This window comes from Phyllobates terribilis, unplaced genomic scaffold, assembly GCF_046119375.1.
Source record: "Phyllobates terribilis strain yellow unplaced genomic scaffold, ASM4611937v1 Scaffold_4__5_contigs__length_816908805, whole genome shotgun sequence".
NCBI classification, from domain to species: domain Eukaryota; kingdom Metazoa; phylum Chordata; class Amphibia; order Anura; family Dendrobatidae; genus Phyllobates; species Phyllobates terribilis.
The window spans coordinates 678,404,099-678,428,697 of NW_027362764.1; the positions used below are offsets into that span (position 1 = coordinate 678,404,099).

The 24,599-nt window shown below is 47.2% G+C and overlaps 6 pseudogenes; all 6 read left to right on the top strand.

Moving 5' to 3' along the window:
• The first annotated feature begins 5,098 nt into the window (after positions 1-5,098).
• On the top strand, positions 5,099-5,218 carry LOC141267791 (5S ribosomal RNA; annotated as a pseudogene).
• A 1,022-nt stretch (positions 5,219-6,240) lies between these two features.
• On the top strand, positions 6,241-6,359 carry LOC141269987 (5S ribosomal RNA; annotated as a pseudogene).
• Positions 6,360-11,946: 5,587 nt separating this feature from the next.
• LOC141268249 (5S ribosomal RNA) lies at positions 11,947-12,066 on the top strand (annotated as a pseudogene).
• Positions 12,067-12,334: 268 nt separating this feature from the next.
• LOC141268439 (5S ribosomal RNA) lies at positions 12,335-12,454 on the top strand (annotated as a pseudogene).
• Positions 12,455-13,395: 941 nt separating this feature from the next.
• Positions 13,396-13,504, top strand: LOC141270142 (5S ribosomal RNA; annotated as a pseudogene).
• Positions 13,505-14,110: 606 nt separating this feature from the next.
• On the top strand, positions 14,111-14,220 carry LOC141270351 (5S ribosomal RNA; annotated as a pseudogene).
• The last annotated feature ends 10,379 nt before the right edge of the window (positions 14,221-24,599 follow it).

Genomic DNA, 24,599 nt, shown 5'->3' on the forward strand with positions numbered 1-24,599 from the left:
ATATTTGTGTCCAGTCAGGTACAGCAGGCAGGAACGGGCTGCCTATTTGTACCTGGTTGGACACAACAATATAGGGAAGCCCATTTTTTCTTAATTATTCCATGAATTTCATGAAATAATTAAAAAAAAAAAAACGTGGAGCTTCTCCCTATTTTTGTGTCCAGCCAGGTACAACTAGGCAGCTGGGGGATGGAATCTGCAGCGCAGGGAGGCCCAAGCTTTCTGCCCCCCGCTGAAAATTGCAGTCCGCAGCCGCCCCGGAAAATGGCGCGTTCATAGAAGCTGGATGCTGTACCTGGCTGGCATACAAAAATATGGCGAAGCCCACGTCAAAAGTTTTGGGAAAAATTAATTAAAAAATAAATAATAATTTAGGGACTGCATCTTTATTAACTCCTCAAATGTCATTTAGTGTTAAAATAATGGATTTATTTAAAAAAAAAATGGTGTGGGATCCCCCATAATTTTAGTCTCTAGCGGAGGTTAAGCAGACGGCTGGGGCAGATGTTTGAAGCCTGGGAAGGGGGTAAAACCCACGGAGCTTCCCAGGCTACTAATATAAGCCCCCAGCTGAATACCTAGCCTTTACTAGCTATTAAAATGGGGGACCCCCCCAAAAAAAATGACGTGCAGTCCCCCCTATTTTAATAGCTAGCAAAGGCTAGGCAGACAGCTGGGGGCTGATATTAATAGCCCAGGAAGGGTGCCATGAATATTGGCCCCCTCCCAGGCTAGAAACACCAGTCGTCAGCCGCCCCAGAAATGGCGCATCCATAGGATGCGCCAACTCTGGCACTTAGCCTAGCTCTTCCACGCTGCCCTGGTGCGGTGGCAGGGGGTAATAGTGGTGGGGTTCATGTCAGCGCCCGCTGCCATGAAGCCCAGGTTAGTAATGATGGGCGTCTATAAGACACCCCCATTACTAACCTACAAAGTGTTAAAAAGAAAAAACACACTACACCCAGAAAAAAATAATTTATTTGAAATAAAACACACAATTTTATTTAATTCTTAGTTTACTAAAAATAATAGTTACCTGTCCACGTTCCTGCGCTGATCTCCCATGCACAGCTGTCACATCTGGAGATGGTGACAGCTGTGCATGGCTGCTGTAAGCTCACGCTGCCGGGAACACGTCCACTCCCGGCAGCCAGCGGGAGCCACTGACTGAGGTCACCGGAGTGCATTCAGGCAGCGCAGCTCCGGAGACCTCCTTTACGGCACTGCTGTACCGTGGGAATTTCTCACGATACAGCAGGGCCGTAAAGGAGCTAACCGGAGCAGCGCTGCCTGAACTCCGGTGAACCCTTACGGCCCCGTCATTCTAGCGGCGGCAGCGGTTCAGAGCGGTCACATTCTATGTGGCTGCTCTGAACTGGAGATCTTCGTGGGACACTCGTGGACTGCTACGGAGGGGTAAGGATAAGGTTGTGGTTTATTATTTTATATTTTATTACAGGAGATCGATGGCTTCGGGGAATTAGGTGTCTAGGTGAGTATAGGTGTAGTTTTTTATTTTTTACTTTATTTTAGGTGGCGATCGGCGGGGACAGGTAATGTATGAACTAATTTTTTGTAGGTAACCACTGGCCACCAATGACATGTATTTAACATTTATTGGGGACACAGTAGGGCAATTTAAATAGCAGGATCAGTCTGATGGGAACTACTGCTCCCATCGAGCTGATCCTGCTGGCACGAGTGGACGGGGGACAGACATAGGCCGATGGGAGTAGTAGTGTCACATCGGCCTATGTCTGCCTGCACGCACACACCCGCACACACCCGCACACATCGCACAGACACCGCGCACACCCGCACAAACATCGCGCACACACCCCGCACACACACCCCGCACACACACTAATCATGACGGGTCTGGGAGGTGAGGCTGACCTGTGCGGCCGTGGGAAAGTTCATGTGAGTTCATGCAGTCAAGCATGAACTCACATGAACCCTCTGAGGGCACCGCGACTACTTCAAATGAACAGCTGATCGGCATCACCTGATACCTCAGCTGTTCATTTGAAATAACCGGCGGGAAAGCGCAGCACAGAACGGGAAAGCCGGCGGTGAAGTCTTTTCACTGCCGGCTTCCCCGCCCGGGTCCTTCACTCCCCGCTCCTTGGAGCTGCGCTCCCCGCCCGGTCCTAACTTACGATCGGGATGGGAGGTGGCGAGGGGAGCGGAGGATCGGGGTGGGAGGCTGCGGGGAAGCAGTATGGGGCTGTGTGATTGTTTAAAAGCCGGCGGCTTTATACCGCCCGCCGGCTTTTAAACAATCAGGAGAATTCTCCCCCGCTAGGATGGCATTCTGATGACAGGCTGGATCGCGCTGCCATCCAACTTGTCATCCTTCACAGACACTGCAGAGTGCAGGCATTATGGGAACTTCCGATTCCGGTATCCGATATTGTAAAAGTATCGGAATTAAGTATCGGAATTCCGATACCGCGAATATCGGCCGATACCCGATATTACAGTATCGGAATGCTCAACACTACTTATAACATATATGAAATCTTCTGCGTATTTGATAGAGTTCACTATGGGGATGACTCAGTCTAGGAGAGTTTGATATTGGCTTTTGGTAAGATTTTACCTTTCCTGGTTTTATAAATTTAGCTTGATTTATTTTCTTTTCACGATTCTCATGTTTTCTAACAAAATCCAGCATCTGCGCACATTCAAATAATGAATTTTTTTGTGATGCCATAACTTGGGAAACTGAATTTAGGAATTAGAATTTTTGTACAAAAGTTGTTATCATATGTTGTACTTTTCCATTTTTGATGAGAGCTTTGTACAACCGTTCAAATATGGACATGAATGTATATGTACATTCCTTCCTACCAATCCATAGTTTCTGCAGCTCTTCTATGTTGGGAAAATCCTTTGTGACACAATAAATCAAATATCTTAATCTGTCCGAATCATTTTCCCATCCATTAGGAGAGTCATTTTCACAGGGCATTAAATGTAAACGTCTGGACAATGTCACAGGAATCCATATTTTAAATAATTTATTCCTCTCCTCATTGGATAAATCAAACTTATCAGAGAAGCTCTCAAATGTCTCTGAATTTCTACAGGCATGGATTTTGACATCATATTTTGGCATGATTTTGTATAATTTCAGCAAATTTTTCCTCATTTTAATTTGGAGTTGAGCCTGGGTAATTCCAGAATTCTCTGATATTTTTAGTGGCTCTTGTACGTCCGTTCCTCCTACGTCACTCACGTCTCCTCCCACATCACCTAGTATGTCGGTTTCTCGTATGTCAGTCATGTCTCCTCCCATGTCAGGTTTCTGTATGTCCGTCTCTTGGTCAGACCCAAGGTCACCTTCAGTTACAGACACGTGTCTTACTTCTTGTTCATTTTCCACATTACAGTCAGAATCAGTATCACCGTCTGACACTTCTACACTATTTTCCTGCTAAGAAATCTCTAACACAAGACTATGAAAAAAATCTACCAAATGTAGAATATTTCTCAATTTCTGTTTGTCTCTATTTACCAATTTAGAAGTTAACTGTAAATTCTGCAATTCACATTCTTTGTATAAACTGAGCCACAAAACTTCTATGTCATCTCCTACATTAACTTTGAAATTAATATTACTTTGTTTAGGAAAAGAAGAAATTATATCCATATTTTGCTTACCTTAAGATTCCTTGGCTTCTCTTTATCAGCACGTCCTGTCTTCAGTTTGTCTGATTCTTTTCCTGTGTGATTCTGTTCCTTGTTAGTACCTCTGCTTCCTGTCTTTCCTCAGTCTGTAGGTCCTTTCTGCTTCTCGTGACAAACTAGTGAATTTACTGACACGTGAACAACAGCTGTTCAGCTCGTCAGGACTCCCCCCTTGTTCACGGAATAAATTCACTTACTTAATTTAAAAAACAAAAAAACAGGACTGGCTGGCTCACCATTGTAAAATAATACTCTTCCTGTATTATTTTTTTCTACTGAGGACTTCTCAAAGTATCAATATCACGATATTCTTATAAAAAAATGTATCTATTTATTCTTGGATTGTCCATTAAAAAGAATCAGATTGCAGCAGGTACATACAATAATTAGTTATAAAGTAATTGTCCATTTGTCCATAATTAGCTTAATTGTTGAGATTCACCCATCTTTCCTTGGATCCTGGCTGGTAAATCATGTCTTTGTCCAGCATGTGTCCAGGCCTACATGTCATCTGCTCCTCAGCATGAAGATTCTGTGTCTTGTGGGGTGGGCAGAGCAAGAGAGCCCCCCCTTTCTGTACCATGGGCTTTTATAGCCAGTCGTATGGACACCTGTTCTACATATGGTAGTGAACCAAAAATACACACACAAATAGCGCATGTCAACTAGACACGATGGCTGAGGCATAGAAATCAGAAAAATGATTATCGATTAACATTGCAAATGAATTTCCATAATTAACCATTTAACAGAGACCGCCAGGGAATGCCAGGTGCTGTAGGCTTTTGCTTTTTCCTTCCTTCCACCAGCAGGGGGCACTGTCTTCTATGCCTTTTTTCCATTCCCTTTCACAAGTGCACACATTCATTCTCTTTTCTTTTTTTCATTTGCTTTCTCTCTTGCGCTATTTCATCTCTGCAAAATACCAGCATCCTTCTGATCACCTTGGGCCTCCAGCATTGTTGCTTATTTACTTTTAATACTAGGCTCCTTTTCACCAGGACTAGCATCTCCCGGGTGGCTGAAGGCAACCACCGGTAACCCCAAGCAGAAGACCTTTGCAGGCAACACGACCCTCCCCCCTGAAGAGCAGCTCAAAGTCACTGGCAACCATCTCACCCTCTTCCTTCATTCACCCCTGGACGTCTCGCTCTGCCCCCAAGTTACTTGTCCAGCTTGCTCTTTCTGTCACATTACCGCGATGAAGGGTTTAGCCTGCAGGAGACCCTGTCCCAAGTCATTTTTGAAGACACCTGATGCGGCGGGTGAATCACTCCTAAACAAACCACACCTGTATGGACGGCACAGGCTTTGCATGGACCCTTCGGAGCCCGCCCCGTCACGGCCAGATTGCTCGCCACCAAGCGATCCTGAGAAAGGCTGGCCGGGCGATGGATCGAGCAGCGTCTACTGGCCATACCACCTTGGATATGCCCGATCTCGTCTGATCTCGGAAGCAAATCAGGGCTGGGCTCGGACAGTACTTGAATGGGAGACCTCCTGGGAACACCGGGTGCTGTAGACCATTTTGATGACGTTTTGCCCTACTGCCCAGCTCGGCTAGCATGGAACGGCGCCTTGCCGGACACCGACCTTAAGTAACTTAGATGATGGAAGCCCCAAGGCCTCTGAGCCAGTTGGCAGCTAAGTACGCTACCCCGCCGCCTTCCCGCAGGCCTGACACCGAGCTCCTTGCCACGGCTAGGAGTGCTTATTGACTCCACAGCTCGCCGTGTGGAAATGATGGCGTTAAAATCACTCGGGGCCGTGAAGGGGCCAGGCTTTCAGCAGGTGCCCAGGGAAGGTTTTGGATGCCGGCCGCCTAGCGAGGGCCAGCAGAAGTAACATGTTTCTCTGCAAAGAAGCTTGTGTAACCAAGCCAGACGGCTGCCAAAGAGCTAACCTCACTGCAAGGAAGGCAAGGAAGGTGCGGAAGGAATTGGGGAGGGGGGGGTGATTCCTGCTAGGGCCCTGAAATCATAAAACAGGCAGGAGAGTCTGACGCATGGTGAGGTAGAGGTTGTAGGGGCAGATAGGGGGTGTTGTCACGTGCGAGCACGTGTGCATGCTGGTTTGTGTGTGAGAGTGCGCTTCCTAGGTGTGGCACACTGCAGACAGTCAAAGGGATTGTTCCCTTTCATTAAAAGTTAATCCCCGGCTGCAGGCTATTAGAAAGCAACTAACCGCGCTCTACTTACCCTACCCAGGTCTACCGGTTAATCTCGCCTCTGCTCCCGGCCTGTGGCATTGGCTGTGAAGCTGACGTTCCGTCGACAGCGCTGCAGCCGATCAGTGAGCTCAGCGGCTCTGAGTGGGGCCTTCTGTCTACAAGACCTTTTAAGGAAGCCAGCAAAAAAATTGAAGAGAAGGGAAAGCACAAAAAGACCTGGTCTTGCTGAGCACTGGAAAGGGCAGCCGGCAGCCAGACTTCAAAGTAGAAAAGCACCAAGTGAGAGGCTTGTCTGTGCCTTCAAAGTAGAAAACAGCAAGTGAGAGGCTTGTCTACGCCTTCAAAGTAGAAAAGCAGCAAGTGAGAGGCTTGTCTGTGCCTACGGCCAAACCACTCTGTACACGCCCAACCTTGTCTAATCTTGGAAGCCAAGCAGGGTTGGGCGTGGTTAGTACTTGGATGGGAGACTGCCTGGGAATACCAGGTGCTCTAGGCTTTTGCTTTTTCTTTCCTTCCACCAGCAGGGGGCACTCTCTTCTATGCCTTTTTTCCATTCCCTTTCACAAGTGCACACATTCATTCTCTTTTCTTTTTTTCATTTGCTTTCTCTCTTGCGCTATTTCATCTCTGCAAAATACCAGCATCCTTCTGATCACCGTGAGCCTCCAGCATTGTTGCTTATTTACTTTTAATACTAGGCTCCTTTTCACCAGGACCAGCGTCTCCCGCGTGGCTGGAGGCAATCACCGGTATCCCCAAGCAGAAGACCTTAGCAGGCAACACGACCCTCCCCCCTGAAGAGCAGCTTAAAGTCACTGGCAACCATCTCACCCTCTTCCTTCATTCACCTCTGGACGTCTCACTCAGCCCCCAAGTTACGGGTCCAGCTTGCTCTTTCTGTCACATTACCGCGATGAAGGGTTTAGCCTGCAGGAGACCCTGCGCCGAGACATTTTTGAAGACACCTGATGCGGCGGGTGAATCACTGCTAAACAAACCACACCTGTATGGACGGCACAGCCTTTGCATGGACCCTTCGGAGCCCGCCCCGTCACGGCCAGATTGCTCGCCACCAAGCGTGTTACAACTCTCCTGTTAGTTTTTTTTTAGTTTGCTGGTCACATGACCATTTTGCCAATTTAATCCGGCTCTGCCCTCCTGGCTTTGCTGGACTTCATTTGTATTTACTACTGTTGAGCTAGCTTGTTGCTCTGTTGCCGTTCTCTGTTAGTTTTGCTAGGTCTTCTGACCCCTATGCCTTTTTGTTGTGTGTTTGTCTTTGACTGCTACTATTTCTGCTAGGAGGTGTCCAACTTTTCCCAGTCCCTAGATCTTGTAGGGATCCCTCCCTCACATCTATAGGTCTGCGTTCAGACTAGCCGAGGACTTTAGCGGGTCTGATCGCAGGATCAGGTTCCCCGTTACTTCGTAGGGATCTAGTTTAGTTCTATTGTAGGGATAGATCTCCTTTCTTTCCTTAGTCTCTGTAGCAGATCATAACAGTAATTCCAGCCATAAAAAAAAAAAAAAAAAAAAATTTCTCTAAGAAAAGACCTCCAGTTTTCCATCATGGTCTCGGTGCAAGATTTGGCTCAACGCTTGCAGGGACTCTCTCTGGAGGTGACCAAGCTCCAACAACACGTGAGTAGCTGTTCTGGAGCGCATTTTGTGGAACCTAAGGTACGTCTGCCTGATCTATTTTTTGGCAAACAACAAGATTTTTTTTCTTTTAATAATGCTTGTCTATTATATTTTCGTTTGAGACCCGGATCCTCTGGTGATGAATCACAGCGCATAGGGATCATAATGTCACTTTTGCGCAAAGATCTTCAGGGATGGGCCTTCTCTCTCCAACCTAGTGATCCGTACTTTAGATCAGTGGATAGTTTTTTTTCTGCTTTGGGTTTGTTGTACGATGATCCTGATCGTGTCTCATCTGCTGAGTCTGAATTAAGACGTTTGAGGCAGGGATCAGGTAATGTGGAAAAATATTGTTCTCACTTCCGTCGGTGGTCTGCCCAGGTGGGGTGGAACGATTCTGCTTTGAAAAGCTTGTTTCTTGCAGGGCTATGTGAAAGGGTAAAGGATTTACTGATTGCTTATCCCACACCTGGAAACTTGCAGGAGGCAATGCAATTAGCTATACGGGTGGACAGGAGACTGCGTGAAAGGGTTAATGAGAGCAAATCCTCTGCTATGTCAGCTTCGAGTCCTGAGAGGTTCTGTGCTGACAATGGAGAGCCGATGGCACCCCGCTCTCAGGAAAAAGACCGCCGACTTTCTGAAGGCTTGTGTTTCTATTGCGGAAATTCTGGTCATTTTATTAAGAGCTGTGTGCTTCGTAAGAAGAAAGAAAAAAATGGTCAGTCATGCTCGTATTGCCTGTTTAAATTCTAAGGGAGTATTCCTATCTGCCACTACTGCTGCTCAGGATGAATTAATTGAATTTCGGGTATTTGTGGATTGTGGATCTACTCTGAATGTGATTGATGGGGGATTCTTGGAAAAACTTAGATTAGAACCTAAAACTTTGTCATCCCCTATTGCTGTGGTTTCTGTCGATGGCTCGCCCTTGAAGAGTGTTACTCACAAGGTCTGTGAATTTCCCCTCACTATTAATGGTATTCATCAAGAGAATTTGGATTTGGTGGTATTGGATAATTTGCCTTCTCCAGTAATATTGGGGCTACCCTGGTTAAAATTGCACAATCCTGTACTGGATTGGTCTACCAATGAAATTAAGTCCTGGAGCCCTAAGTGTCATGACAAGTGTTGTAACGGGCGCATTGCTGCTGTGGATAGAGGGGAATTGCCTGTACCTATTCAGGATTTTTGGAGAGTTTTTTCTGAGGAGGAGTCGCAGGTTTTGCCTCCCCATAGAGACTATGATTGTACCATTGAATTTGTCCCTGGCGCGACTTTTCCTAAGAGTCGTTTATTTAATCTTACTATTCCTGAAAGAAAGGCTTTGGAAGAATGCATACAGACAAGCTTGGCCGCCGGTCACATTAGGCCTTCCAAGTCTCCTGTGGCTGTTGGATTTTTTTTTGTAAAAAAAAAAGATGGCGGTTTACGTCCTTGTCTGGACTTTCGTGAGATTAATAAAATTACTGTACGCAATCCTTACCCACTGCCATTGATTCCTGATTTATTTAACCAGTTAGTGGGGGCCAAGTGGTTCTCTAAAATTGATCTCCGTGTGGCATACAATTTGTTGCGCATGAAGGAGGGTGATGAATGGAAGACTGCTTTTAACACTCCTGTGGGTCATTTTGAGAATCTGGTTATGCCTTTTGGTCTCACCAATGCTCCAGCATTTTTTCAGAATCTTATTAATGATATCCTTAGACCTTTAATCGGCAAAAATGTGGTTGTGTATTTGGATGACATTTTGATTTATTCGCCGGATCTGGAGTCTCATTGGCGAAGCGTACGTGAGGTATTACAGTTATTAATGGACAATTCGCTTTTTGCTAAGCTGGAGAAATGTGAGTTCGCTGTACAGAGAAATAGTTTTTTGGGCTACATTATCTCCAGTGAAGGTTTTGAGATGGACCCGGTTAAAGTTCAAGCTGTGCAGGAATGGCCTAGGCCTATTGGTTTGAAATCGATACAGAGGTTTTTGGGTTTCGCCAATTATTACAGAAAATTCATAAAAAAGTTTTCTATTATTGTCAAACCGCTGACCGATCTCACCAGGAAAGGTGCTAATGTGGTTCATTGGACTTCTGAGGCCATTGAAGCTTTTGTGTTTCTAAAGGAGAGGTTCACCTCTGCTCCCATCCTTATGCAGCCTGATGTGACTAAGCCGTTTTTGGTTGAGGTTGATGCTTCTTCGGTGGGGGTTGGTGCTGTGTTGTCTCAGGAAAACAAGGATGGAGTACATCCCTGTGCCTTTTTTTCAAAAAAATTTTCCGAGACTGAACTTAATTACGATATTGATAATCGGGAATTGCTGGCGATTAAACTCGCATTTGAACACTGGCGTCATCTCTTGGAAGGTGCTGAATTTCCCATTCAGGTTTTCACTGATCATAAAAATCTGATCTATCTTGATGCTGCCAAGCGCTTGAATGCCCGTCAGGCTAGGTGGGCACTTTTTTTCTCGCGGTTTAATTTTTCCGTTACTTACATCCCGGGTACCAAGAATGTTAAAGCGGATGCTTTGTCTCGCAGCTTTTCTCCCATGGTCGGTGTTGAGGAGGAAGAGGAGACCATTTTACAAGAAGGTGTTGTGATTGCTGCTTTGGACTCCGTTTTGGAGGATGAGATTCTTAAAGCACAGGAGAATGCCCCATCTAACACTCCCCATGGGATATTGTTTGTGCCTAGGACCTTTAGGAGAGATTTGTTTGTTGAGTGTCATGAATCTCAGTTGGCAGGTCATCCAGGAATTTCTGAGACCAAGAGACTTGTGGGTCGCAGTTTTTGGTGGCCTGGATGGCAGAAGGAAGTCATTAAGTGGGTGCGCCAATGTACTGTGTGTGCAAGATCCAAGTCTTCGCATGCTCCTGCTGCGGGGTTGCTTTGCCCTCTGGAGGTTCCTAGTGCACCTTGGACACATCTGGCTATGGACTTTATTACTGACCTTCCTCCCTCTGAAGGTTTCACGGTCATCTGGGTGGTCGTGGACCGTTTTAGCAAGATGTGTCACTTGGTTCCCTTCATCAAACTGCCTTGCGCTAAGACACTCGCTAAGGCCTTTGTCAAGGAGATTATCAGACTACATGGTGTTCCTACTGACATTATTTTTGATAGGGGACCTCAGTTCATGGCTCGTTTTTGGCGTGCCTTTTGTGACAGGTTGGGAGTTCATTTGTCGTTTTCATCCGGATATCATCCTGAGTCTAATGGCCAGACAGAAAGGAAGAACCAGGATGTTGAGCAGTTCTTGCGTTGTTTTGGGGCAGACAATCAAGAGGGGTGGTCTGAGTTTCTGCCACTTGCTGAATTTGCTCTTAACAACCATACATCCTCTTCTGCTGGGTGTTCGCCTTTTTTTTGTTGTTCTGGGAGACATCCGTCTTTTGGGTCATTTTCCAAATTGGTTTCGGCTGTGCCTGAGGAGGAGAGTTTTTCCGGTCATTTGGAGAGAGTTTGGACGGATGTGCGTGGTAATCTTCAGGAGGCTAACAAAAAATCTAAGAGGTACTTTGATAGGAAACGGCAAGAGATTTTGTTTGCGGTTGGTGACATGGTTTGGTTGTCCTCTAAGAATCTGCGATTGAGGATTCCTTCTAAAACATTGGGTCCCAAGTTCGTAGGGCCCTTTAAGGTACTTCAGATAGTTAACCAATCTACTGTTAGGCTGGAGGTTCCTACGTCCTGGAGGATTAATCCGGTGTCTCATGTTTCTCTGTTGAAAAAAGCTGATGTGTCGGATGGTGACGCCTCTGCCACTGTTCCTCTGGTGGTGGAGGACGGGGAATATGAAATTTCCCGCATCCTAAATTCTAGACGGTATAGAGGGAGTTTGCAGTATCTCGTCGCTTGGAAGGGTTTCGGACCTGAGGATAACTCATGGGTGAGAGCGGATTATGTTTCTGCCCCCAGACTTGTCCGAGCGTTTCACAGGAGGTTTCCTGGTAAGCCTGGGCCTAGGGGATCCGGAGGATCCTCTTAGAAGAGGGGGTACTGTTACAACTCTCCTGTTAGGTTTTTTCTTAGTTTGCTGGTCACATGACCATTTTGCCTACCTGGCTTTGCTGGACTTCATTTGTATTTACTACTGTTGAGCTAGCTTGTTGCTCTGTTGCCGTTCTCTGTTAGTTTTGCTAGGTCTTCTGACCCCTATGCCTTTTTGTTGTGTGTTTGTCTTTGACTGCTACTATTTCTGCTAGGAGGTGTCCAACTTTTCCAAGTCCCTAGATCTTGTAGGGATCCCTCCCTCACATCTATAGGTCTGCGTTCAGACTAGCCGAGGACTTTAGCGGGTCTGATCGCAGGATCAGGTTCCCCGTTACATCGTAGGGATCTAGCTTAGTTCTATTGTAGGGATAGATCTCCTTTCTTTCCTTAGTCTCTGTAGCAGATCATAACAAAGCGATCCTGAGAAAGGCTGGCCGGGCGATGGATCGAGCAGCGTCTACTGGCCATACCACCATGGATGCTCCTGATCTCGTCTGATCTCGGAAGCAAAGCAGGGCTGGGCTCGAACAGTACTTGGATGGGATACCTCCTGGGAACACTGGGTGCTGTAGACCCCTGGACGTCTCGCTCCGCCCCCAAGTTACGGGTCCAGCTTGCTCTTTCTGTCACATTACCGCGATGAAGGGTTTAGCCTGCAGGAGACCCTGCGCCGAGACATTTTTGAAGACACCTGATGCGGCGGGTGAATCACTGCTAAACAAACCACACCTGTAGGGACGGCACAGCCTTTGCATGGACCCTTCGGAGCCCGCCCCGTCACGGCCAGATCGCTCGCCACCAAGCGATCCTGAGAAAGGCTGGCTGGGTGATGAATTGAGCAGCATCTACTGTCCATACCACCTTGCATACGCCTGATCTCATCTGATCTCGGAAGCAAAGCAGGGCTGGGCTCGGACAGTACTTGGATGGGATACCTCCTGGGAACACCGGGTGCTGTAGACCATTTTGATGACGTTTTGCCCTACTGCCCAGCTCGGCTAGCATGGAACGGCGCCTTTCCGGACACCGACCTTAAGTAACTTAGATGATGGAAGCCCCAAGGCCTCTGAGCCAGTTGGCAGCTAAGTACGCTAGCCCGCCGCCTTCACGCAGGCCTGACACCGAGCTCCTTGCCACGGCTAGGAGTGCTTATTGACTCCGCAGCTCGCCGTGTGGAAATGATTGCGTTAAAAGCACCCGGGGCCGTGAAGGGGCCAGGCTTTCAGCAGGTGCCCAGGGAAGGTTTTGGATGCCGGCCTCCTAGCGAGGGCCAGCAGAAGTAACATGTTTCTCTGCAAAGAAGCTTGTGTAATCAAGTCAGACGGCTGACAAAGAGCTAACCTCAGTGCACGGAAGGCAAGGAAGGTGCGGAAGGAAATGGGGAGGGGGGGGTGATTGCTGCTAGGGCCCTGAAATCATAAAACAGGCAGGAGAGTCTGACGCATGGTGACGGAGAGGTTGTAGGGGCAGATAGGGGGTGTTGTCACGTGCGAGCACGTGTGCATGCTGGCTTGGGTGTGAGAGTGCGCTTCCTAGGTGTGGCGTGCTGCAGACAATCAAAGGGATTGTTCCCTTTCATTAAAAGTTAATCCCCGGTTGCAGGCTATTAGAAAGCAACTAACCGCGCTCTACTCACCCTACCCGGGTCTACCGGTGAGTCTCGCCTCTGCTCCCGGCCTGTGGCATTGGCCGTGAAGCTGACGTTCCGTCGACAGCGCTGCAGCCAATCAGTGAGCTCAGCGGATCTGAGTCGGGCCTTCTGTCTACAAGACTTTTTAAGGAAGCCAGCAAAAAAATTGAAGAGAAGGGAAAGCACAAAAGGACCTGGTCTTGCTGAGCACTGGAAAGGGCAGCCGGCAGCCAGACGTCAAAGAAGAAAAGCAGCAAATAAGAGGTTTGTCTCTGTCTACGGCCACACCATCCTGAACAGGCCTGATCTCGGAAGCTAAGCAGTGTCGGGCCTGGTTAGTACTTGGATAGGAGACCGCCTGGGAATACCAGGTGCTGTAGGCTTTTGCTTTTTCCTTCCTTCCACCAGCAGGGGGCACTCTCTTCTATGCCTTTTTTCCATTCCCTTTCAAAAGTGCACACATTCATTCTCTTTTCTTTTTTTCATTTGCTTTCTCTCTTGCGGTATTTCATCTCTGCAAAATACCAGCATCCTTATGATCGCCGTGGGCCTCCAGCATTGTTGCTTCTTTTCTTTTAATACTAGGACCAGCGTCTCCCGCGTGGCTGGAGGCAACCACCGGTAACCCCAAGCAGAAGACCTTTGCAGGCAACACGACCCTCCCCCTTGAAGAGCAGCTCAAAGTCACTGGCAACCATCTCACCCTCTTCCTTCATTCACCCCTGGACGTCTCGCTCAGCCCCCAGGTTACGGATCCAGCTTGCTCTTTCTGTCACATTACCGCGATGAAGGGTTTAGCCTGCAGGAGACCCTGCGCCGAGACATTTTTGAAGACACCTGATGCGGCGGGTGAATCACTGCTAAACAAACCACACCTGTAGGGACGGCACAGCCTTTGCATGGACCCTTCGGAGCCCGCCCCGTCACGGCCAGATTGCTTGCCACCAAGCGATCCTGAGAAAGGCTGGCCGGGCGATGGATCGAGCAGCGTCTACTGGCCATACCACCTTGGATACGCCCGATCTCGTCTGATCTCGGAAGCAAAGCAGGGCTGGGCTCAGACAGTACTTGGATGGGGGAACATCGGGTGCTGTAGACCATTTTGATGACGTTTTGCCCTACTGCCCAGCTCAGCTAGCATGGAACGGCGCCTTGCCAGACACCGACCTTAAGTAACTTAGATGATGGCAACCCCAAGGCCTCTGCGCCAGTTGGCAGCTAAGTACGCTACCCGGCCGCCCTTCTCGCAGGCCTGACACCGAGCTCCTTGTCACGGCTAGGAGTGCTTATTGACTCCGCAGCTCGCCGTGTGGAAATGATGGCGTTAAAAGCACCCGGGGCCGTGAAGGGGCCAGGCTTTCAGCAGGTGCCCAGGGAAGGTTTTGGATGCCGGCCGCCTAGCGAGGGCCAGCAGAAGTAACATGTTTCTCTGCAAAGAAGCTTTTGTAACCAAGCCAGACGGCTGACAAAGAGCTAACCTCAGTGCAAGGAAGGTGCGGAAGGAATTGGGGAGGGGAGGGGGTGATTCCTGCTAGGGCCCTGAAATCATAAAACAGGCAGGAGAGTCTGACGCATGGTGACGGAGAGGTTGTAGGGGCAGATAGGGGGTGTTGTCACGTGCGAGCACGTGTGCATGCTGGCTTGTGTGTAAGAGTGCGCTTCCTAGGTGTGGCGTGCTGCAGACAGTCAAAGGGATTGTTCCCTTTCATTAAAAGTTAATCCCCGGCTGCAGGCTATTAGAAAGCAACTAACCGCGCTCTACTCAACGTACCCGGGTCTACCCCTGAGTCTCGCCTCTGCTCCCGGCCTGTGGCATTGGCCGTGAAGCTGACGTTCCGTCGACAGCGCTGCAGCCGATCAGTGAGCTCAGCGGCTCTGAGTGGGGCGTTGTGTCTCCAAGACCTTTTAAGGAAGCCAGCAAAAAAATTGAAGAGAAGGGAAAGCACAAAAGGACCTGGTCTTGCTGAGCACTGGAAAGGGCAGCCGGCAGCCAGACGTCAAAGTAGAAAAGCAGCAAGTGAGAGGCTTGTCTCTGCCTACGGCCACACCACCCTGAACATGCCTGATCTCATCTGATCTCGGAAGCTAAGCAGCGTTGGGCCTGGTTAGTACTTGGATGGGAGAATGTAAAATAATACTCTTCCTGTATTATTTTTTTCTACTGAGGACTTCTCAAAGTATCAATATCACGATGTTCTTATAAAAAAATGTATCTATTTATTCTTGGATTGTCCATTAAAAAGAATCAGATTGCAGCAGGTACATACAATAATTAGTTATAAACTAATTGTTCATTTGTCCATAATTAGCTTAATTGTTTAATTGTTGAGATTCACCCATCTTTCCTTGGATCCTGGCTGGTAAATCATGTCTTTGTCCAGCATGTGTCCAGGCCTACATGTCATCTGCTTCTCAGCATGAAGATTCTGTGTCTTGTGGGGTGGGCAGAGCAAGAGAGCCCCCCCTTTCTGTACCATGGGCTTTTATAGCCAGTCGTATGGACACCTGTTCTACATATGGTAGTGAACCAAAAATACACACACAAATAGCGCATGTCAACTAGACACGATGGCTGAGGCATAGAACTCAGAAAAATGGTTATCGATTAACATTCCAAATGAATTTCCATAATTAACCATTTAACATTTCCCCCTTTTTGAGAATAAAAGGACTTTAACTGAAATATCTCAAAAGAAGATACATTCATCAATCATTTTTTCTTTCCTTCTTCCTTGGCAATATCATTAAAATTCCATAATAATAATAATAGTAATAATAGTATCAATATCGGATTATTGTTATATAATGACGTGAATTCATGTTATGGTAAGCCGTGACTAATATTCATTTAATATGTATAATTATACTTCCCTATATCTAAATTGAAGCAATCGCGGGTTCAATCGTCATCATCTGATGTCATCGGGTCGTCGTCTCGTCTTCTTCTTTGTTCTTTTATAACACAGTCTTTAGATGAAAACTCCTTTGAAATAAATTACAGCATGTAGATATTGTACAGTCCATAATTGTGCTCATTATTGTTCAGTCCATAAACTGTACTCTTTATTAGAAAGATCATGTGTGTCAGTTGATAAGAAAACAAAGTCCATGGATGAAATGTAGCTTTAATATATGTGCAGTGTCACCTGGACTTACGTTGGATCGTCTTTGGAATCTTCCGTGTGTCCGCACTGGTCTCGTGTCACTTTTGGAACAGATGTGACGTCTTTGGTCAGTAAAGCAAGGGTTAACTTGCTACTTTCCTGCTTTATATAGCACCATAACCAGTACTCAGTCCTTTATATACAGGACACATATGCCAGGTATTACCTGTTCACCAGCTTTCATTCAAGCGTTGCAGGTGATAAGAAACCACTGGAACGTGATGAAACTTGAACACAACACAGTACATATAGGATCATCGTCCTCTGCCGTCCTGGTGATCAGTGGTGTGAATTGTATTGTATGTAATGGACACAGTCTATTATAACACTCAGCATTCACACCTGTTACCTTCTGAGACGTCCGGATATCAGTTGCTTCTTCTTGTAACTTTTGAGAATCTCTTTGATTTATAAAAATTAAGAGTCTTTATTAAGATAGAATTCATAATTGCGATGTCTTGATTGAAGTCTTCATTCCCTAATCTGATACCAAATCTGGCAGTTTTTCCTAACCTATAATATCACAGCGTACCATAGCAATCAGTAATATCCATCTAATTATTATCAAAATATTAAAATAAATTATGTTTGGAATAATAAACAATAATAGATAATAATTCATTATCAATCAAGTTCTCCACATGATAGAACATTTTTATGTCATAGGTGTAAATACCTTTTCCAACCCATAGGTGTCAGTGTATTTTGAAAAAACAAGTTTTTATATCTTTATTAAACCAATAATATCAAAGAATGTATACTCCTGAACCAAAATGAATAAATATATGAATGTATGAATGAATGAATGAATGAATGAATAAATGAATGAATGAATTGTGTTTACTCAGAAAATGTAAACATTTTTTTCCTTAGCAATATATATTTAATGAAGCAATACTCTTGTATTAGACATTACTTTATTAAATATTAATGTGTTTTCTCAATTGAGATATTGAACTCAAATAAAATCAAATGAGAATTAAAAAATGAAAAAATAGAAAAATAAGAAGTATAAAGTAAGAATAAAATTTTAAAAATGAAGAATAAAATTAAGAGTAAAAATAAGAATAAAAATAAAAATAAGGCCTTTAAATTTTAATAACAAATGCAGAGTAATTATATTCTCCATAAAAAATACCCTTATATCTCCATTATTTGGATGATTTCATATTTGTCATAACCTTGTACCACCAAAAAATATTAAATTATGCAACTTTGCATGTAATACCCTTCTTAATTATACCATAGTACCTTATTATTATTTCTTCTTTATTAAAATGTGTGGAAAATAAGTATTGATCAAAAGTGATTATGTAATCAGGATCAAAAACACATTTTCCCCCTTAATACCAAAAAATATTATTTTATAAAATTTATGTATATATCAGAACCAAATTAAAAATAATTATTCTTCTAGAAATATTGTGCATAAATTTCATATCGATGAGTAGCATAGATTTGACTAAAGAGATGTGTGTACCTATTTAGGTAACCATTAAAAATAATATTATAGTTATTCAAGAATATTATCATGTGGAAAATTATTCTAAATATAAATTTGCTTTGTAAACCATTTTGATGTGTGGTTGCCCTTATCCACTATTAGTTAAATCAAGAAATAATAATTATTAAAGAAATATAGAAATATATATATGTAGATAATACCTAATTATGTATTATAATTTCCTCAAAATTAAATATATTTTTGTACCTTCACATAAAGAAACATTTTTTTTTTCAAACATACAAACATACGAGGCCTCTGTCACATCAATCACACTTAGCAGCTGCTGATTTACTCATCTGTCACCTTCACTCTGACATTCACAGATCTGTTCAACTCAAACATTCCACATATGAAGTTTTAGATATATATATATATATATTTAACCCAAAATTGTTGTATCCCAATTTATTAATGCGAATTGCCATATCAATTGAATATCTTTATATTTCTTTGACTATTCCCAAGTACATATTATATAATATGAGAGTAAGTCACTGGAATTTCAGACACTTGAAAAAACTCTTGTCTTAGATTCTTTTTTCACTGGCTGCCCGGTCTTAAGTTACATCAGTTGAAAATAGAATGAATGGGATCCTATACTATTAGCTCAAAGTTCAAAGGCCGCAGCTGTCACACGTCATGCTGTAAAGCTACTTTAATTTGCACGAACACTTCATGCACAGAAAATATTAGCAACACAAAAGAATTAATAAGTATTACATATATATTATAGTTCAACTAGATATATTGTTTTTATTTTAAAATGTTATACACATAAAATCATGCAATTTTTTCACTTCCTGTGTGAATAAAGAAATAAATCCATTTTAGAGTTCTTTGATCAAATCCTGCTTTGGAATGAAAATTCTAAGGAAATATAGGAAAATAAAATTAAATATCAAATTAATACAGAAACAGAATTATTTAAATATCTTATACATATATTGGTTGGTTCTAATGTAATTCAAAATATTGCTACTTAAATTTATATATATGAAGTTCTAATTTACAAATTAATATATATATATATATATCTTATAAACGTATATATAAATACAATTATACGCAATTTGTTATGCACACGCCCGGACTGACTGGCGTGTGCGTGTTTATGTAGTGATTCCACTGTGCCATGAACCGGAGAGTTCCTGGAGGGGCGTAACTAAGTATCCGCCCGATCCGACCAAGGTCGCACGACGGCATACGACGCCAGTGCACCAGGGAGGAACCGAGCAGAGGAACCAGGGTCTACTCCAGGTCAGACTCCGGACACGGCTGTTGACCCACACCGGGGAATACAGGAACAGGCAGACTAGAGCACAGGCTGGGTAGGGTCCAGTACAGACTGGGAGACAAATTCGAAACCGCAGACGCGGTAGACAGAGCTGAGCAAAGCGAAAACCGCAGACGCGGTGGACAGAGCTGAGCAAAGCGAAAACCGCAGACGCGGTGGACAGAGCTGAGCAAAGCGAAAACCGCAGACGCGGCGGACAGAGCTGAGCAAAGCGAAAACCGCAGACGCGGCGGACAGAGCTGAGCAAAGCGAAAACCGCAGACGCGGCGGACAGAGCTGAGCAAAGCGAAAACCGCAGACGCGGCGGACAGAGCTGAGCAAAGCGAAAACCGCAGACGCGGCGGACAGAGCTGAGCAAAGCGAAAACCGCAGACGCGGCGGACAGAGCAGAGCAAAGCGAAAACCGCAGACGGGGCGGACAGAGCAGAGCAAAGCGAAAACCGCAGACGGGGCGGACAGAGCAGAGCAAAGCGAAAACCGCAGACGGGGCGGACAGAGCAGAGCAAAGCGAAAACCGCAGACGGGGCGGACAGAGCAGAGCAAAGCGAAAACCGCAGACGCGGCGGACAGAGCTGAGCAAAGCGAAAACCGCAGACGCGGCGGACAGAGCTGAGCAAAGCGAAAACCGCAGACGCGGCGGACAGAGCTGAGCAAAGCGAAAACCGCAGACGCGGCGGACAGAGCTGAGCAAAGCGAAAACCGCAGACGCGGCGAACAGAGCTGAGCAAAGCGAAAACCGCAGACGCGGCGGACAGGACTCTGTTCACACGGAACAGACTAGAAGGGAAAGGCAGAACCAGATACCCACAGGGTACTTGCAGAGAAGTAGCGAGTGGACCACAAACTCACAAACGGAAGTACAGTGACAACGAGCAGGAGTTAGGTACGAGTTCAGACTCTGCAGAAAAAGGAATGGAACGGACATAGAGAAAAAACAGGTAAAAGATAGGAGAGAGTTCAGACTGGAACTGAGTGTACGGAGGAGACCGACACTGCAGCGGGATACAGGAGCGGGTCTGGGAATACGGCCCCCAGAGAGGCAGGACGAACAGGCAAGGAGCGTGTTCAGACTGGCCTGGAAATACAGCCTCCAGGAAGGCGGAACGAACAGGCAAGGAACGAGTACAGACTGCAGGTTAAGGTACACAGATAGGACACAGTACAGACACGGGAACTGATACCGCAAGGCAGGAGACATAGACAGGACTCAGTTCAGACACGGGAACTGATACCGCAAGGCAGGAGACAAAGACAGGACTCAGTTCAGACACGGGAACTGATACCGCAAGGCAGGAGACATAGACAGGACTCAGTTCAGACACGGGAACTGATACCGCAAGGCAGGAGACAAAGAACGGGACCCAGTTCAGACACGGGAACTGATACCGCAAGGCAGGAGACAAAGACAGGACTCAGTTCAGACACGGGAACAGATACCGCAAGGCAGGAGACATAGACAGGACTCAGTTCAGACACGGGAACAGATACCGCAAAGCAGGAGACAAAGAACGGGACCTGGCACCTTCAGAGTGCAAGCACACACTGAATGAAACACTATGCTCAGGCAAGGATAGATGGGAGCAGCTGAGCTATATACCAGGTGACAGACAGCAATAGGCTGAGGACGCACAAGGGGTGTGACCCACAGCAGGTACAAAAAGCAGGAAGTGATCGGGCGCCGCCCTTAAGCAGCAGAAACAGACAAACAGACAGCAAGGAGGGAAGCCAGAGAGACATTCTGGACTGGAGATCAAGTGCGCGCTCTTGCACAGTGGGAGATGGACCACCATGCCAGGACGCCGCCAGGTATGTTACAGTACCCCCCCCTTACGCCCCCTCTTCTTCAGGCCTGCCAGAATCTTCCGCAGGGAATTCGAGGACCAGTTGTTCACTTCAAGGAGATCACTTCCACAGTCCACAGGAAAAATTGATCTCATCTGGTTAGCTAGGATGCTACCTCCTATCCAGCCATCCTTGGCAACAGACAAAACGGGTGGAGTACCAGGAACAGCACACAAAGAAGTCTCTCTCCACATATTTTCAGGTGGCACCCCAGAGGGTACAGGAGACAACTGGAAGTCCTTCACCGGGTTGGAGGGGGACAGAGACTTGGGGGTAATCTCTGCTTCGAGGTACATCTTGTCAAGCTCACAGGAAGAAATAGACGGGTTATCAGGTACATAATGAGGAAAAGTCACTGTCTCTTTGTTATCTGGTGGTACCCCGGAGAATTCAGGAAACAACTGGAGGTCCTCCGCCGGGTCAGAAGAGTGCAGAGGCTCAGAGAAAACATCTGCTTCAGAGTACACTAGGTCGGACTCACTGGAGGAAGCAGGCGAGGTATCGGGTACCGAGTATAGGAAAGTCTCTGTCCATTCACCACCAGGTGGCACCCCAAAGGGTTCTGGAGACAACTGGGGGTACTCCGCCTGGTCAGAGGAGTGTAGAGACTCATGGGTAACCTCTGCTTCAGAGTACACAAGGTCGAACTCACTGAACGAAGCAGGCGAGGTATCAGATCCAGGATATAGGAAAGTCTCTGTCCATTCACCACCAGGTGGCACCCCGAAGGGTTCTGGAGAAAACTGGAGGTCCTCTGCCTGGTCGGAGGGGTGTAGAGACTCGGGAGTGACCTCTGCTTCGGAGTACACTAGGTTGGACTCACTGGACGAAGCAAGCGAGGTATCAGGTACAGAGTATATGAGAGTCTCTGTCCTTTCGCTACCAGGTAGCACCCCGTAGGGTTCTGGAGACGACTGGAGGTCCTCCGCCTGGTTGGAGGGGTGTAGAGACTCGGGAGTAACCTCTGCTTCGGAGTACACTAGGTTGGACTCACTGGACGAAGCGAGCGAGGTATCAGGTACAAAGTATAGGAGAGTCTCTGTCCTTTCGCTACCAGGTAGCACCCCGAAGGGTTCTGGAGACAACTGGAGGTCCTCCGCCTGGTCGGAGCGGTGTAGAGACTCGGGGGTAACTACCACTTTGGGGTACCCATTGTCAGGCTCACAGGACGAAGCGGACAAAGTATCGAGTACCGAGTGTAGAGAAGTCTCTCTCCATTTGTCATCGAGTGGTATCCCGGAGGATTCAGGAGGCAACAGGGGGTCCTCCACCAGGTAGTAGAGGTGCACAGACTCAGAGGTAACCACAGCTTTGGAGCATCCTTGGACATGCACACCGGTTAAAGTGGGTGAAGCATCTGATGCCGGGTGCAGGAAGTTCTCCTGTGTGGAGTCTGGATGGGCAGAAGTCTCTTCGGGCAGGAGAACCGGTGCACTACCCACGCACATTACCCGTTGGGGCTTCTGCGGGATACAGGGAGATGTAGCTTCAGTAGGGACTTCAAGGTTGGGGTCAGGAGGTCTCAGGGAGGACAGACCCTGGCGTGACGGCTTGCCTCTACGTCTAGCACGTCTGGACTGCCTCTTGAGGTTGGGAGAAGTCTTCCGGGAAGCGTAGTCACCCTGTGAGGATTCTGGGTGGGCAGTAGTCTCATTGGGCTGGAGGACTATTGCGCTACCCACACACATTACCCATCGGGGCTGCTCCAGGATATTGGGAGGTGAAGCTTCAGCAGGAGCCTCCGGGTTAGGATCATCGAAGACCATTAGAAAGGCCACAAGGAAGGCCATTAGGTCCAGGAGGATCGGATCCTGTGTTTCATATAGGGGGTTGATCCATTCCAAGGCATCACCCGCCAGGTAAGACATAATGAATGCCACCTTAACCCGATCGGTGGGAAAACATAGAGGGTAGAACTTGAAGTGTAGCATGCATTGCTCCACAAATGCACGACTTTGTCTTGGATCCCCATAGTAACGTGGCGGATCCGCAGGAACGAGAGCAGATAGATCCATCTGGACGGGTGCGTAATTCGCCTGGAACTCAGCTGAGAAAAAAAAAAAATTATTTATTTATTTTTAATGCATGTATTCACTGGAAAACTTCTCAGAGAGCGAAGGCCGTGGGGCTCAACGGGAACCATGGCCTGAGCATGCTGTTATGCACACGCCCGGACTGACTGGCGTGTGCGTGTTTATGTAGTGATTCCACTGTGCCATGAACCGGAGAGTGCCTGGAGGGGCGTAACTAAGTATCTGCCCGATCCGACCAAGGTCGCACGACGGCATACGACGCCAGTGCACCAGTGAGGAACCGAGCAGAGGAACCAGGGTCTACTCCAGGTCAGACTCCGGACACGGCTGTTGACCCACACCGGGGAATACAGGAACAGGCAGACTAGAGCACAGGCTGGGTAGGGTCCAGTACAAACTGGGAGACAAATTCGAACCCGCAGACGCGGTAGACAGAGCTGAGCAAAGCGAAAACCGCAGACGCGGAGGACAGAGCTGAGCAAAGCGAAAACCGCAGACGCGGCGGACAGAGCTGAGCAAAGCGAAAACCGCAGACGCGGCGGACAGAGCTGAGCAAAGCAAAAACCGCAGACGCGGCGGACAGAGCTGAGCAAAGCGAAAACCGCAGACGCGGCGGACAGAGCTGAGCACAGCGAAAACCGCAGACGCGGCAGACAGAGCAGAGCAAAGCGAAAACCGCAGACGCGGCGGACAGAGCTGAGCAAAGCGAAAACCGCAGACGCGGCGGACAGAGCTGAGCAAAGCGAAAACCGCAGACGCGGCGGACAGAGCAGAGCAAAGCGAAAACCGCAGACGGGGCGGACAGAGCAGAGCAAAGCGAAAACCGCAGACGGGGCGGACAGAGCAGAGCAAAGCGAAAACCGCAGACGGGGCGGACAGAGCAGAGCAAAGCGAAAACCGCAGACGGGGCGGACAGAGCAGAGCAAAGCGAAAACCGCAGACGTGGCGGACAGAGCTGAGCAAAGCGAAAACCGCAGACGCGGCGGACAGAGCTGAGCAAAGCGAAAACCGCAGACGCGGCGGACAGAGCTGAGCAAAACGAAAACCGCAGACGCGGCGGACAGAGCTGAGCAAAGCGAAAACCGCAGACGCGGCGGACAGAGCTGAGCAAAGCGAAAACCGCAGACGCGGCGGACAGGACTCTGTTCACACGGAACAGACTAGAAGGGAAAGGCAGAACCAGATACCCACAGGGTACTTGCAGAGAAGTAGCGAGTGGACCACAAACTCACAAACGGAAGTACAGTGACAACGAGCAGGAGTTAGGTACGAGTTCAGACTCTGCAGAAAAAGGAATGGAACGGACATAGAGAAAAAACAGGTAAAAGATAGGAGAGAGTTCAGACTGGAACTGAGTGTACGGAGGAGACCGACACTGCAGCGGGATACAGGAGCGGGTCTGGGAATACGGCCCCCAGAGAGGCAGGACGAACAGGCAAGGAGCGTGTTCAGACTGGCCTGGAAATACAGCCTCCAGGAAGGCGGAACGAACAGGCAAGGAACGAGTACAGACTGCAGGTTAAGGTACACAGATAGGACACAGTACAGACACGGGAACTGATACCGCAAGGCAGGAGACATAGACAGGACTCAGTTCAGACACGGGAACTGATACCGCAAGGCAGGAGACAAAGACAG